At 51.0% G+C, this 12,031-nt stretch overlaps 1 protein-coding gene across 2 annotated transcripts in view; it reads left to right on the forward strand.

The window, feature by feature from the left end:
• Positions 1–12,031, forward strand: part of UPB1 (beta-ureidopropionase 1) — a 42,612-nt gene that overhangs the window by 10,063 nt on the left and 20,518 nt on the right. The gene's annotated exons all lie outside the window — the stretch shown is intronic.

A 12,031-nucleotide genomic window follows, 5' to 3' on the forward strand; every position in this document is an offset into this window, starting at 1 on the left:
ATCACAGACCGGAGGCAGGCAGAGGGGCCGGGGAATCACAGACCAGAGGCAGGCGGAGGGGCCGGGGAATCACAGACCGGAGGCAGGCAGAGGGGCCGGGGAATCACAGACTGGAGGCAGGTGGAGGGGCCAGGGAATCAGACAGGAGACAGGCGGAGGGGCCAGGAAGTCATAGACCGGAGGCAGGCGGAGGGGCCGGGAATCACAGACCGCAGGCAGGCGGAGGGGCCGGGAATCACAGACCGGAGGCAGGCGGAGGGGCCGGGGAATCACAGACCGGAGGCAGACTGAGGGGCCGGGGAATCACAGACTGGAGGCAGGGAATGGGGCGGGGAATCACAGACTAGAGACAGGCAGAGGGGCCGGGGAGTCACAGACTAGAGACAGGCAGAGGGGCCGGGGAATCACAGACTAGAGACAGGCAGAGGGGCCGGGGAGTCACAGACTAGAGACAGGCAGAGGGGCCGGGGAATCACAGACTAGAGACAGGCAGAGGGGCCGGGGAATCACAGACTAGAGACAGGCAGAGGGGCCGGGGAATCACAGACTAGAGACAGGCAGAGGGGCCGGGGAGTCACAGACTAGAGACAGGCAGAGGGGCCGGGGAATCACAGACTAGAGGCAGGCGGAGGGGCCGGGGAATCACAGACTAGAGACAGGCGGAGGGGCCGGGGAGTCACAGACTAGAGACAGGCAGAGGGGCCGGGGAGTCACAGACTAGAGACAGGCAGAGGGGCCGGGGAGTCACAGACTAGAGACAGGCAGAGGGGCCGGGGAGTCACAGACTAGAGACAGGCAGAGGGGCCGGGGAGTCACAGACTAGAGGCAGACTGAGGGGCCGGGGAATCACAGACTGGAGGGCAGGCAAAGGGGCCGGGGAATCACAGACTAGAGACAGGCAGAGGGGCCGGGGAATCACAGACTAGAGACAGGCAGAGGGGCCGGGGAATCACAGACTAGAGGCAGGCTGAGGGGCCGGGGAATCACAGACTAGAGACAGGCGGAAGGGCCGGGGAATCACAGACTAGAGACAGGCGGAAGGAGCGGGGAGTCACAGACCGCAGGCAGGCGGAGGGGCCGGGGAATCACAGACCGGAGGCAGACTGAGGGGCCGGGGAATCACAGACCGGAGGCAGGCAGAGGGGCTGGGGAATCACAGACTGGAGGCAGGCAAAGGGGCTGGGGAATCACAGACTAGAGGCAGGCAGAGGGGCCGGGGAATCACAGACTAGAGGCAGGCGGAGGGGCCGGGAATCACAGACTGGAGGCAGGTGGAGGGGCCGGGGAATCACAGACTGGAGGCAGGCGGAGGGGCCGGGGAATCACAGACCGGAGGCAGACTGAGGGGCCGGGGAATCGCAGACCGGAGGCAGGCAGAGGGGCTGGGGAATCACAGACTGGAGGCAGGCAAAGGGGCTGGGGAATCACAGACTAGAGGCAGGCAGAGGGGCCGGGGAATCACAGACTAGAGGCAGGCGGAGGGGCCGGGAATCACAGACTGGAGGCAGGCGGAGGGGCTGGGGAATCACAGACTGGAGGCAGGCGGAGGGGCTGGGGAATCACAGACTGGAGGCAGGCGGAGGGGCCGGGGAATCACAGACTAGAGACAGGCAGAGGGGCCGGGAATCACAGACTGGAGGCAGGCGGAGGGGCCGGGGAATCACAGACTGGAGGCAGGCGGAGGGGCTGGGGAATCACAGACTGGGAGGAAAAGACCACGTGTACAGTCCGACCCATGTGCACCGAAATCTAATTAGCAGAAAACTTAAAATGGTGATTAAAGAACAACAAAGTGAATTTCTTCACCAAAGGTGTCAATCTAATCAGTATTACAGCACCATTACGGTCAAGTCTTTACATTACTACATCGAGCTGACAGGTTGTCTTTAAAAGTTACTATGCCGATGTTGGTTTCTTATTCAGCAGTTTCTGATTTTTTTTTTACCAGTTTAATAACAAACCAAAATAATCACAATAATAAAACACAATGCTGTGAGGTGCCCTGATGTGAATACACTTAAAGGGAACCTGTCACTTTAAAATGACATTTTAACCCTTTAAAAACACTAGTTGCTATTTCGAATATGTGAAAATTGCTAATTGCCAAAATTGATTCCAGCTCTGATGCCCAGAATGCACTTGGGCCAGGCTGTAGTGACCCACGTTTGATGTGGCATCTTTATGTGTTTAAAAGTAGTGTGAGATCAATGGCCCAAAGTCCATTTAACCCTTTATAAACTCCAGTTACTTATTTGAATCTGTGAAAATTGACTAATTGCCTACTCTAGTGCCAGCTTGGATGCCCAGTACCCGATTAGGCCAGGCTGGAGTGACCTGAATTTAATGCAGTGCATCACTATCTGACTAAGGCCCCCATTACACATCCTGGTGACTCCTGTACAGGAAAAACAGTACTGGTGAGGTCAGTGTCCGTATGCCATCCATATGTCCGCATGTGACATACGTGTGACATACGTGTGGCATACATGTGACATCCGTGTGACATGTACCGGTGCCTGGGAAAAGCAGTACAGTTTGCGCTGATCCCAGGCGCCGGCTGCTGAAGGCAACTTCAGCCCCCGCTGTGTACATTCAGAATAAAATGAAGAATTAAAAAAAAAATGCCATGGGCTCCCGTGCCATTTTCATAACCAGCAGAGGGAAAGCTGCCCAATGGGGGCTGATATTGCTAGCCAGGGAAGGGGCCATTAGTCAAAAATGTTACCTGGCTATAACAGCCCACAGGTGTTTGATTAGCGTTTACTGGCTAGATTACTTACAGGGGAACCCCAGAAAAAAATTGACGTAGGGTCCCCCTATAAAATCTAACCAGCAAAGGCTAAACAGATAGCTGTGGGCTGATATTAATAGCCAGGAAATGGGTTATGGATACTGGCCCCCTCCGAGGCTAATAATATCAGCCCGAAGTGGCGCATAAAATCAGACGCTTAGCCTCGGCTCTTCCCATTTGCCCTGGTGCGGTGGCAATTGGGTTAATAAGGTTGATGTTCATGTCAGCTTTATATTGGCAGCTGACATGAAGTCCAGGGGTTACTAACCCCATAGTAAAAATTTGTAAATAAACACACAGACTGAGAAAAATCTTTTATTTCAAATAAAAGTCCATACCTTGTTTAACACATTTAATTTAAAATAAAAAATACAGTTATGCTCACCTAATACCTAATCCACAAAGCCATTGTCCTCTGTAAAAAAAACAAAAAAACAAAACAAATAATAAAAAAAAACCAATATCCCTCATCTATCCGAAGTGCAAAGAATCCATAGTGTCCCACGCCGTATTCCATCTGTGTGACATTTGCTCATCAGCATGAGCGGTGGCTTGAGGCGACCGCTCACGTTGAAGAGTAGAGGAGAATGACTCGCTGCAGCGAGAGCGGACCTCTGAACTGCGGTGACCTCAGTGAGATCATCACGGTGAACTGCGCTGAACTCAGTGAGCTGAGTGCAACACCATGAGAAATTTCTCACGGTAAACTGCGATAATCTCACTGAGATCACCGCAGTTCAGGGGCCCGCTTGCTGCAGCAAGCCATTCTCCTTTGTTCTTCAATGTGAGCGGTCGCCTCAAGCCATCGCTAATGCTGATGAGCGAATGTCGCACACATGGATTACGGCGTGGGACACTATGGATTCTTTCCGCTTTGGACAGGTGAGGGATGTTGTTTTTTTTCTGTTTGTTTGTTTGTTTTTTTTACAGGGGACAATGGCTTCAGGGGATTTTACACTTGATGTAGACAGCAGGGGACTAATTCAACTCTCAACATTGTCCCCTGCTCGCGCTGATCTCAGTACAAACAGGCTACAATGATGAGAGTTGTCTCCAGCAGTCGGTGCTGGGGATCAGCGCAAACTGTACTGCTGATTCCCAGGCGTCGGTACGTGTCACGCTGATGACACACTGATGTCACCTGTGTGTCATCAGTGTGCACGTGTGTAGCACGCATTTTGTGCGTGCTGCACAAAAAAAACCTGACTGCAGGTTTTACACAGGGACACAAGGTGTGAGAAACCTGACAAGTGCGCACACCCATTGAATACAATGGGTGTGTGTATGTCTGTATTTGCGGTTCTTTAATAACATGCCGCATACGAACATACAAAACGGACGTGTATAGGATGCCTAACAGTGGTGTGAGATCAGTGGCCTAAAGTCAGTTAACCCTTTAAAAATACTAGTTACTTATCCGAATCTGTGAAAATTTTCTGCTCCCTGCCTGCTCTGATGCCCAGAACCTGTGTGGGCCGGCTGGAGTGTCTTAAATTTGATGTGGGGCATCACTATCTCTGGGCCACTGATCTCACACAACAGACACAAAGTCATTAATCCCCTTTCATAACACTCTTCGGTGCCAACTTTGATGGCAGTTTGTGTGCCACTTTTGGTACATTCATGTCATGGCTCCTCAGTGCATTGTATTTTATTATTGTGATCATTTTTTCTTGTTACAAATCTTGTAAAAAAATAAAAATTGTGAATAAGAAACCAACTTCAGCGCCTTTTAAAAGCTGCATAAAAATAAATAAATGACCCCCCCCCCCCAAAAAAAAATGTAATCTGCAATAGGGGTACACACCCAGATGTAAATCTAGTCACTTATTTTGTGACTTAATATGATTCTTTGTTTTTATTTTGTAATCCTGTTACAGTAACATTATACAGAAACATCGAGGGTATTAAAGAGTCTGTCAGCAGGTTTTTTTCTACCTAATCTGAGAGCAGCATGATGTAGGTACAGAGACCCTGATTCCAGCGATGTATCACTTAGTTTTTAGATGTAGCAGAGCTCAGAAAGCTAACTCAGCCCACTAACTAATTAGCAGCTTTTTGTGCACATTGTATATTGACAGAAAGCCGCTAGGAGTTGCACCAGGATGTACATGAGCTTTAGTCCTGTAAGGTTAATCTCCTGCTGATAAAACACTCATTATATTGAAACAACAGCACACAGCCTAATAAGTGATGCATCGCTGAAATCAGTGTCTCAGCCCTTACCTCGTTCTGCCCTCAGATTACATAGCAAAAGCCTGCTGACATATTCCATTTAAAGGGGTTATCCTTCCTTAGGGTACAAGTCTGCAGTCACTCTGAGACTGCAGACTCATGAATCATCATGAATCGGGCACACTGGGCACTGAGCGGTTAAGTGACTGCAAGTAAGCAATATGCATACTTCTGGCCACTTTCTGACTAGACTTGTCTGACCTCACTCAATGCACGTATGTCTAGTCAGCATGTGACCACATGTATCTCATATCTTCCCTTCTTTTGAGGTCCAGACAGTCAGACTCTTCCGGCCCTTCTCCCTGCGAGTGGCGGTTGTGTATCGCCCTCCGGGCCCCTCCCGTCAGTTTCTGGATCACTTTGCCAGTTGGCTTCCAAACCTTCTATCCTGTGACATCCCCACCCTCATCATGGGAGACATCCCAATTGGTGATCCCCTCTCCCCATCTGCTGCTCACCTTTTATCGCTAACTTCCTCCTTCGGCCTTTCACAGCTTACTAATTCTCCTACATATGGAGACGGGAACACATTGGACCTGATCTTCGCCCGCCACTGTTCAATACATGACTTTACTAACTCTCCTCTTCCGCTCTCTGACCACAACCTTCTTTCTTTCTCTGTCAAGAACTGCCTCCCTGCTCAAGACACCCCACTTTCCACACTTCTAGAAATATACGTGCCATTAACACCCAGAAATTTATGAAAACGTTGCAATCAACATTGGCTCCAATCTCCTCCCTCTCATGTCCTGAGTCTGCACTGAAGCATTATAACGAAACATTGCAATGCGCCCTGGATGAAGCTGCTCGTCCTACACAGAGAACAACTCTGCACAGATGGCGACAACCCTGGCACACGCCGCAAACACGTTTCCTCCAGCGGTGCTCTAGGTGTGCCAAACGGCTGTGGAGAAAATCTAATCTGGCCGAAGATTTCCTTCATTATAAATTTATGCTTAAAGGGGTTGTCCGGTACTTTTTTTTAAGTTGCCCAATGTATTCAGCATGTGGGCATAAGTATCTCTGTAGGGAATAACCCAGCAGCCACCGCGGGGACCCCAGCGCTGAGTCACACCTCACTTGTCGTGACATCAGCTTGGGGCCACCGATAATGCCTGTGAACGGCGCTATCAGCAACACAAGGTATTTACAAATATACTTATGCTCACATGCTGAATGCATTGTGCAATTTTAAAAAAGTACCGGATAACTTCTTTAAAACATATAACTCTGCCCTTCACCTCTCCAAACAAAACTACTTTAACAACCTCATCATCTCACTGTCCAATAATACTAAACGCCTCTTTGACACTTTTCACTCTCTCCTTAATCAGACAGCACAGGCCCCAACCACCGATCTCCGAGCCAATTATTTCAAAGAAAAATTTTACCATATCTGGCAGGAAATTTTCTCCCAGTCCCCAAATGTTATGCATGCTCCTCCCTCCCACATTGCATTTTGCTCATTTCCTGACTTCGAACCAGTCACGGAAGAAGAAGTGACCGGGCTTCTTGCTTCCTCTCGTCCTATTACCTGCACCAGTGACCATATTCCCTCACATCTCCTTCAGTCCCTTTCTCTAGCTGTCATCACTCATCTAACTAAAATATTCAATCTTTCCCTCTCATCTGGTATCTTTCCCTCCTCTTTTAAACACTCCAGCATACATCCATTACTTAAAAAACCATCCCTCGACCAGAACTGTTCTGCTAACTACAGACCTGTTTCCAATCTTCTCTTTATCTCTAAACTCCTGGAACGCCTGGTCCACTCCCATCTAATCCACTATCTCTCAGAGAACTCACTTCTTGACCCTTTACAATCTGGTTTCCGCTCTTTACATTCTACTGAAACTACACTCACTAAAGTCTCTAATGATCTACTAACCGCTAAATCTAATGGTCACTACTCTCTGCTGATAATCCTTTATCTCTCTGCAGCTTTCGACACTGTGGATCATCAGTTCCTCCTCACAATGCTCCGCACTACTGGCCTCAAGGACACTGTTCTCTCTTGGTTCTCCTCCTATCTCTCTGACCGCTCCTTCACTGTGTCTTTTGCTGGCTCCTCTTCCTCTCTCCTTCCCCTTATTGTCAGGGTTCCTCAAGGATCAGTCGTAGGCCCACTTCTTTTGTCCTTATACACCGCTCCTATTGGACAAACAATCAGCAGATTCGGTTTTCAGTATCATCTTTATGCTGATGAGCCCCAATCATACACTTCTTCTCCGGACATCACCCCTGCATTATTACAAAATGCCATTTCCGTTTGTGACTCTACCATTACTCCCCAGCAACATGCCCGCTGTCTTGGGGTCATACTTGATTCAGATGTTTCCTTCACTCCTCACATCAAATCTCTCGCTCGTGTCATCTACATCTCAAAAACATCTCAAGAATCAGGACTTTTCTTACGTCTGGACTATTGCAACTCTTTACTAATCGGTCTCCCTCTTTCTAAACTTTCCCCTCTCCAATCCATCCTGAACGCAGCAGCCAGGATCATATTCCTCACCAACTGCTACACTGATGCCGCTTCCATGTGCCAGTTAATGCACTGGTTGCCCATCCAATACAGAGTTCAATATAAACTTATCACTCTTACCCACAAAGCTCTCCACGATTCAGCACCGCCCTACATCTCCTCCCTCGTCTGTCTACCACCCTACCCGTGCCCTCCGTTCTACTAATGACTTAAAACTAAAATCCTCCATAATCCAAACCTCCCATTCCTGTCTCCAACATTTCTCGCGTGCTGTTCTTTGGAATGCACTACCCAGGACAATTCACAGTTTTAATCGTGCCTTAAAAACCTATCACCTCAACACACTATCTAACTGTCCCAGTTTGGCCCATATTAAAATTTTCTTCAAAATCATTGTAGCATACCTGGCGGCGTTCTTGCATGGTGTTCCATCTCTCATCATGCAAGATCGCAAACTTCATCTCCCGCCCAGCTTCCTGGTCTGGCTTCTTTCCTTGTGCTCTGCTCTGCTCTACTTTGGCTGCATAGGGCGATGCCCGCTGAACTTCCTGTTTCTTGTAGCTGCTGCGGACACGCCCCTGTTGCATCTTCAGCCTATTGCTGTCCATCTTTGGGTATTTATTCCACCTTCTTCCTCAAGATGGCGCCTGAGCATTGTGTCCTGTCAGTTGGCTTTTTGGCTCTGACGTGCCAGGTCCTATCCTGTTTTCCTGCCTGTTTTCCAGTTCTGTGTCTGAACTGTGGTCTGTTCTTGTGAACACGCTTCCAGCCTGTTCTTTCGCCTTCTAGGGGCCGTATTCCTAGATCTGCCTGTCTGTGCCTTGCGGTATCTGTTCCTGTCTGAACAGTGTCCTGTTTGTGTTCCAGCCTTGCTGTATTTGTTCCCGTTCCTCTGTTCCCAGTTGTCTGTGCCTCGTTTCTACTTTAGCCTTTTCTCCCTTTTCCCTCTATGTCTGTTTTCTGCGTCTTTCTGCAGAGTCTGAACTTGCTCCTAAATTCCTTCTCGTCGTCTCTGTACCTCTGTTGTGAATTTAGTGTACGCTCGCTACTTCTTTGTAAGTACTTTGTGTGCTTCTGGTTCTGCCTTTCCTTCTCCGTCTGTTCTTTGTGAACAGAGTCCTATCCCCTTGCCTTGTCTTGTTCGCCGCTCCGGCGGTTCTAGCCGCTCTGCGGTTTCCGCTCTGCTTCTGCCTCGCCTACCGCTCTGCGGTTTCCGCTCTGCTCCTGCCTTGTTTACCGCTCTGCGGTCTCCACTCTGCTCCTGCTTAGCTTGCCGCTCTTGCGGTTTCTGCTTTGCTCTTGCCTTGTTTGCCGCTCTTGCGGTTTCTGCTTTGCTCCTGCCTTGTTTACCGCTCTGCGGTCTCCGCTCTGCTCCTGCTTAGCTTGCCGCTGTTGCAGTTTCTGCTCTGCTCCTGCCTTGTTTGCCGCTCTTGCGGTTTCTGCTTTGCTCCTGCCTTGTTTGCCGCTCTGCGGTTTCCGCTCTGCTCCTGCCTTGTTTGCCGCTCTGCGGTTTCCGCTCTGCTCCTGCCTTGTTTGCCGCTCTGCGGTTTCCGCTCTGCTCCTGCCTTGTTTACCGCTCTGCGGTTTCCGCTCTGCTCCTGCCTTGTTTGCCGCTCTGCGGTTTCCGCTCTGCTGCGGCCTTCTTAGCCGCTCTGCGGTTTCCGCTCTGCTCCTGCCTTGTTTGCCGCTCTGCGGTTTCCGCTCTGCTGCGGCCTTCTTAGCCGCTCTGCGGTTTCCGCTCTGCTCCTGCCTTGTTTACCGCTCTTGCGGTTTCCACTCTGCTCTTGCCTTGCTTGCCGCTCCTGCGGTTTCTGCTCTGCATCTGCTCGCTGCTCCGGCAGTCCTGTCCTGCTCTGCTTGTGCTCGCTGCTCCGGCAGTCCCGTCCTGCTCTGCTCTTGCCCACCGCTTCGGGCATTCCCTCTCTGCTGTGTTTGGCTACCGCATCTGCGGTTCTGTTTCTGTGACCCAGTCTGTACTGGGTCTTGTCCTCTCTGTGCTCCAGCCCGTCCTTTCGGCCAGTACCTCCCTGCCTGCATATTCGCCTGTATCCACCCGTCTGCATACCTGCCGTGTTCGCTTATATCCACCAGTCTGTGCCAGCCTAACCTGCCTGTTCCAGTAATCCCTGTGTGGGTCAACCCCCGTGTCCGGAGTTTGACCTGGAGTAGCACCTGGTCCCTCTGCCCGGTTTCTCCCTGGTGCACTGGCATCGTATGCCGTCGTGCCATCTTGGTCGGATCGGCCAGATACTTAGTCACGCCCCTCCAGGCACTCTCCGGTTCATGGTCCAGTGGAACCACTTCTCCCGCACACGCCAGTCAGTCCGGGCGTGTGCATAACAGCATGCTCAGGCCATGGTTCCCGTTGAGCCCCACGGCCTTCGCTCTCTGAGGCGTTTTCCAGCTAAATACGTGCATTAAATAAATAAATAATTTTTTTTTTTTCTCTAGCTGAGTTCCAGGCGAATTACGCACCCGTCCAGATGGAGCTTTCTGCACCCGTTCCTGCGGATCCGCCCCAGTACTATGGGGATCCAAAACTAAGTCGTACATTTGTGGAGCAATGCATGCTACACTTCAAGTTCTACCCTCTTTCTTTTCCTTCTGATTGGTCTAAAGTGGCATTTATAATTGACTACCTAGCGGGTGATGCCTTGAAGTGGGTCACCCCCCTATGGGAAGCTTGGGATCCTATCGTCCTTGACCTGCAGGCCTTCCTGGTGGCTTTCCTAATGGTCTTCGATGACCCCAATCCTGGAGTCCCTGCTGAAGCTGCACCTGCTCCCGCGGATCCACCACGGTACTACGGGGATCCAAAACAATGCCGTGCGTTTGTGTGGCAATGCTTGCTGCAGTTCCGGTTCTATGCCAATGCTTATTCTTCCGATCGGGTTAAGGTGGGATTTATAATGTCCAACCTAGCGGGTGATGCCTTGGAATGGATCAACCCCCTATGGGAAGCACAGGATCCTATCGTTCTTGACCTACAGGCCTTCCTGGTGGCCTTCCTTTTGGCTTTCGATGATCCTAACCCTGAAGCCCCTGCTGAAGCTTCACTTCCCTGTATCCCGGAGCAGCCCCGACGGGTAATGTGCATAGGTAGCGCACAAGTTCTCCTGCCCGAAAAGACTGTTGCTTGCCCAGAATCCACTCAGGATGACAACACTCTCCGGAATACTTCTCCCAACCTCAAGAGGCAGTCCAGACGTGCTAGACGTAGAGGCAAGCCGTCACGCCAGAGTCTGTCCTCCCAGAGACCTCCTGACCCCTACCTTGAAGTCCCTACTGAAGCTTCATCTCCCTGTATCCCGGAGAAGCCCCAGCGGGTGATGTGCGTGGGTGGTGCACCAGTTCTCCTGCCAGAAGAGACTGCTACCCATCCAGAGTCCACACAGGAGAGCTTCCTGCACCTGGCATCAGATACTACACCCACTTTAACCAGTGTGCATGTCCAAGGATGCTCCGAAGCTGTGATTACCTCCGAGTCTGTACACCTCTACTACCTGGCGGAGGACCCCCTGTTGCCTCCTGAATCCTCCGGGATACCACTCGATGACAATTGGAGAGAGACTTCCCTACACCCGGTACCCGATACTTCGTCTGGTCAGTCCTGTGGGCCTGACAATGGGTGCCTCAAAGTGGTAGTTACTCCCGAGTCTCTACACCCCTCTGACCAGGCGGAGGACCTCCAGTTGTCTCCAGAACCCTTCGGGGTGCTTCCTGGTAGCGAAAGGACAGACTCTCCTATTCTCTGTACCTGATACCTCGCTCGCTTCGTCCAGTGAGTCCAACTTGGTGTACTCCGAAGCAGATGTTACCCCCGAGTCTCTACACCCCTCCGACCAGGCGGAGGACCTCCAGTCGTCTCCAGAACCCTTCGGGGTGCTACCTGATAGCGAATGGACAGAGACTCTCCTTTTCTCGGTACCTGATACCTCGCCCGCTTCTTCCAGTGAGTCCGACCTAGTGTACTCCGAAGCAGAGGTTACCCCCGAGTCTCTACACCCCTCCGACCAGGCGGAGGACCTCCAGTCGTCTCCTGAACCCTTCGGGGTGCTGCCTGATAACGAATGGACAGAGACTCTCCTTTACTCGGTACCTGATACCTCGCCCGCTTCTTCCAGTGAGTCTGACCTAGTGTACTCCGAAGCAGAGGTTACCCTCGAGTCTCGGTACCCCTCCAACCTGGCGGAGGACCCCCAGTTGTATCCTGAATCCTCCGGGGTACCACCACATAACAAAGAGGCAGTGACTTCTCTACACCTTGTACCTGATACTTTGCCCATTTCATCCTGTGAGCTTGACAAGATGTACCCCGAAGCAGAGGCTACCCCTGAGTCTCTGCACCCCTCCAACCCGGCGGAGGACCTCCAGTTGTCTCCTGAACTTTTTGGGGTGCTGCCTAAAAATAAATGTAGAGAGACTTTTTTTGTGTGCTGTTTCTGGTACTTCACCCGTTTCATCTGTTGCTGAAGATGGCTGGATGGGAAGTCACATCCTAGCCATCCAGATTATGAGAC

The sequence above is a fragment of the Phyllobates terribilis genome, unplaced genomic scaffold, assembly GCF_046119375.1.
Source record: "Phyllobates terribilis strain yellow unplaced genomic scaffold, ASM4611937v1 Scaffold_1__5_contigs__length_1240528914, whole genome shotgun sequence".
Lineage (NCBI taxonomy): Eukaryota > Metazoa > Chordata > Amphibia > Anura > Dendrobatidae > Phyllobates > Phyllobates terribilis.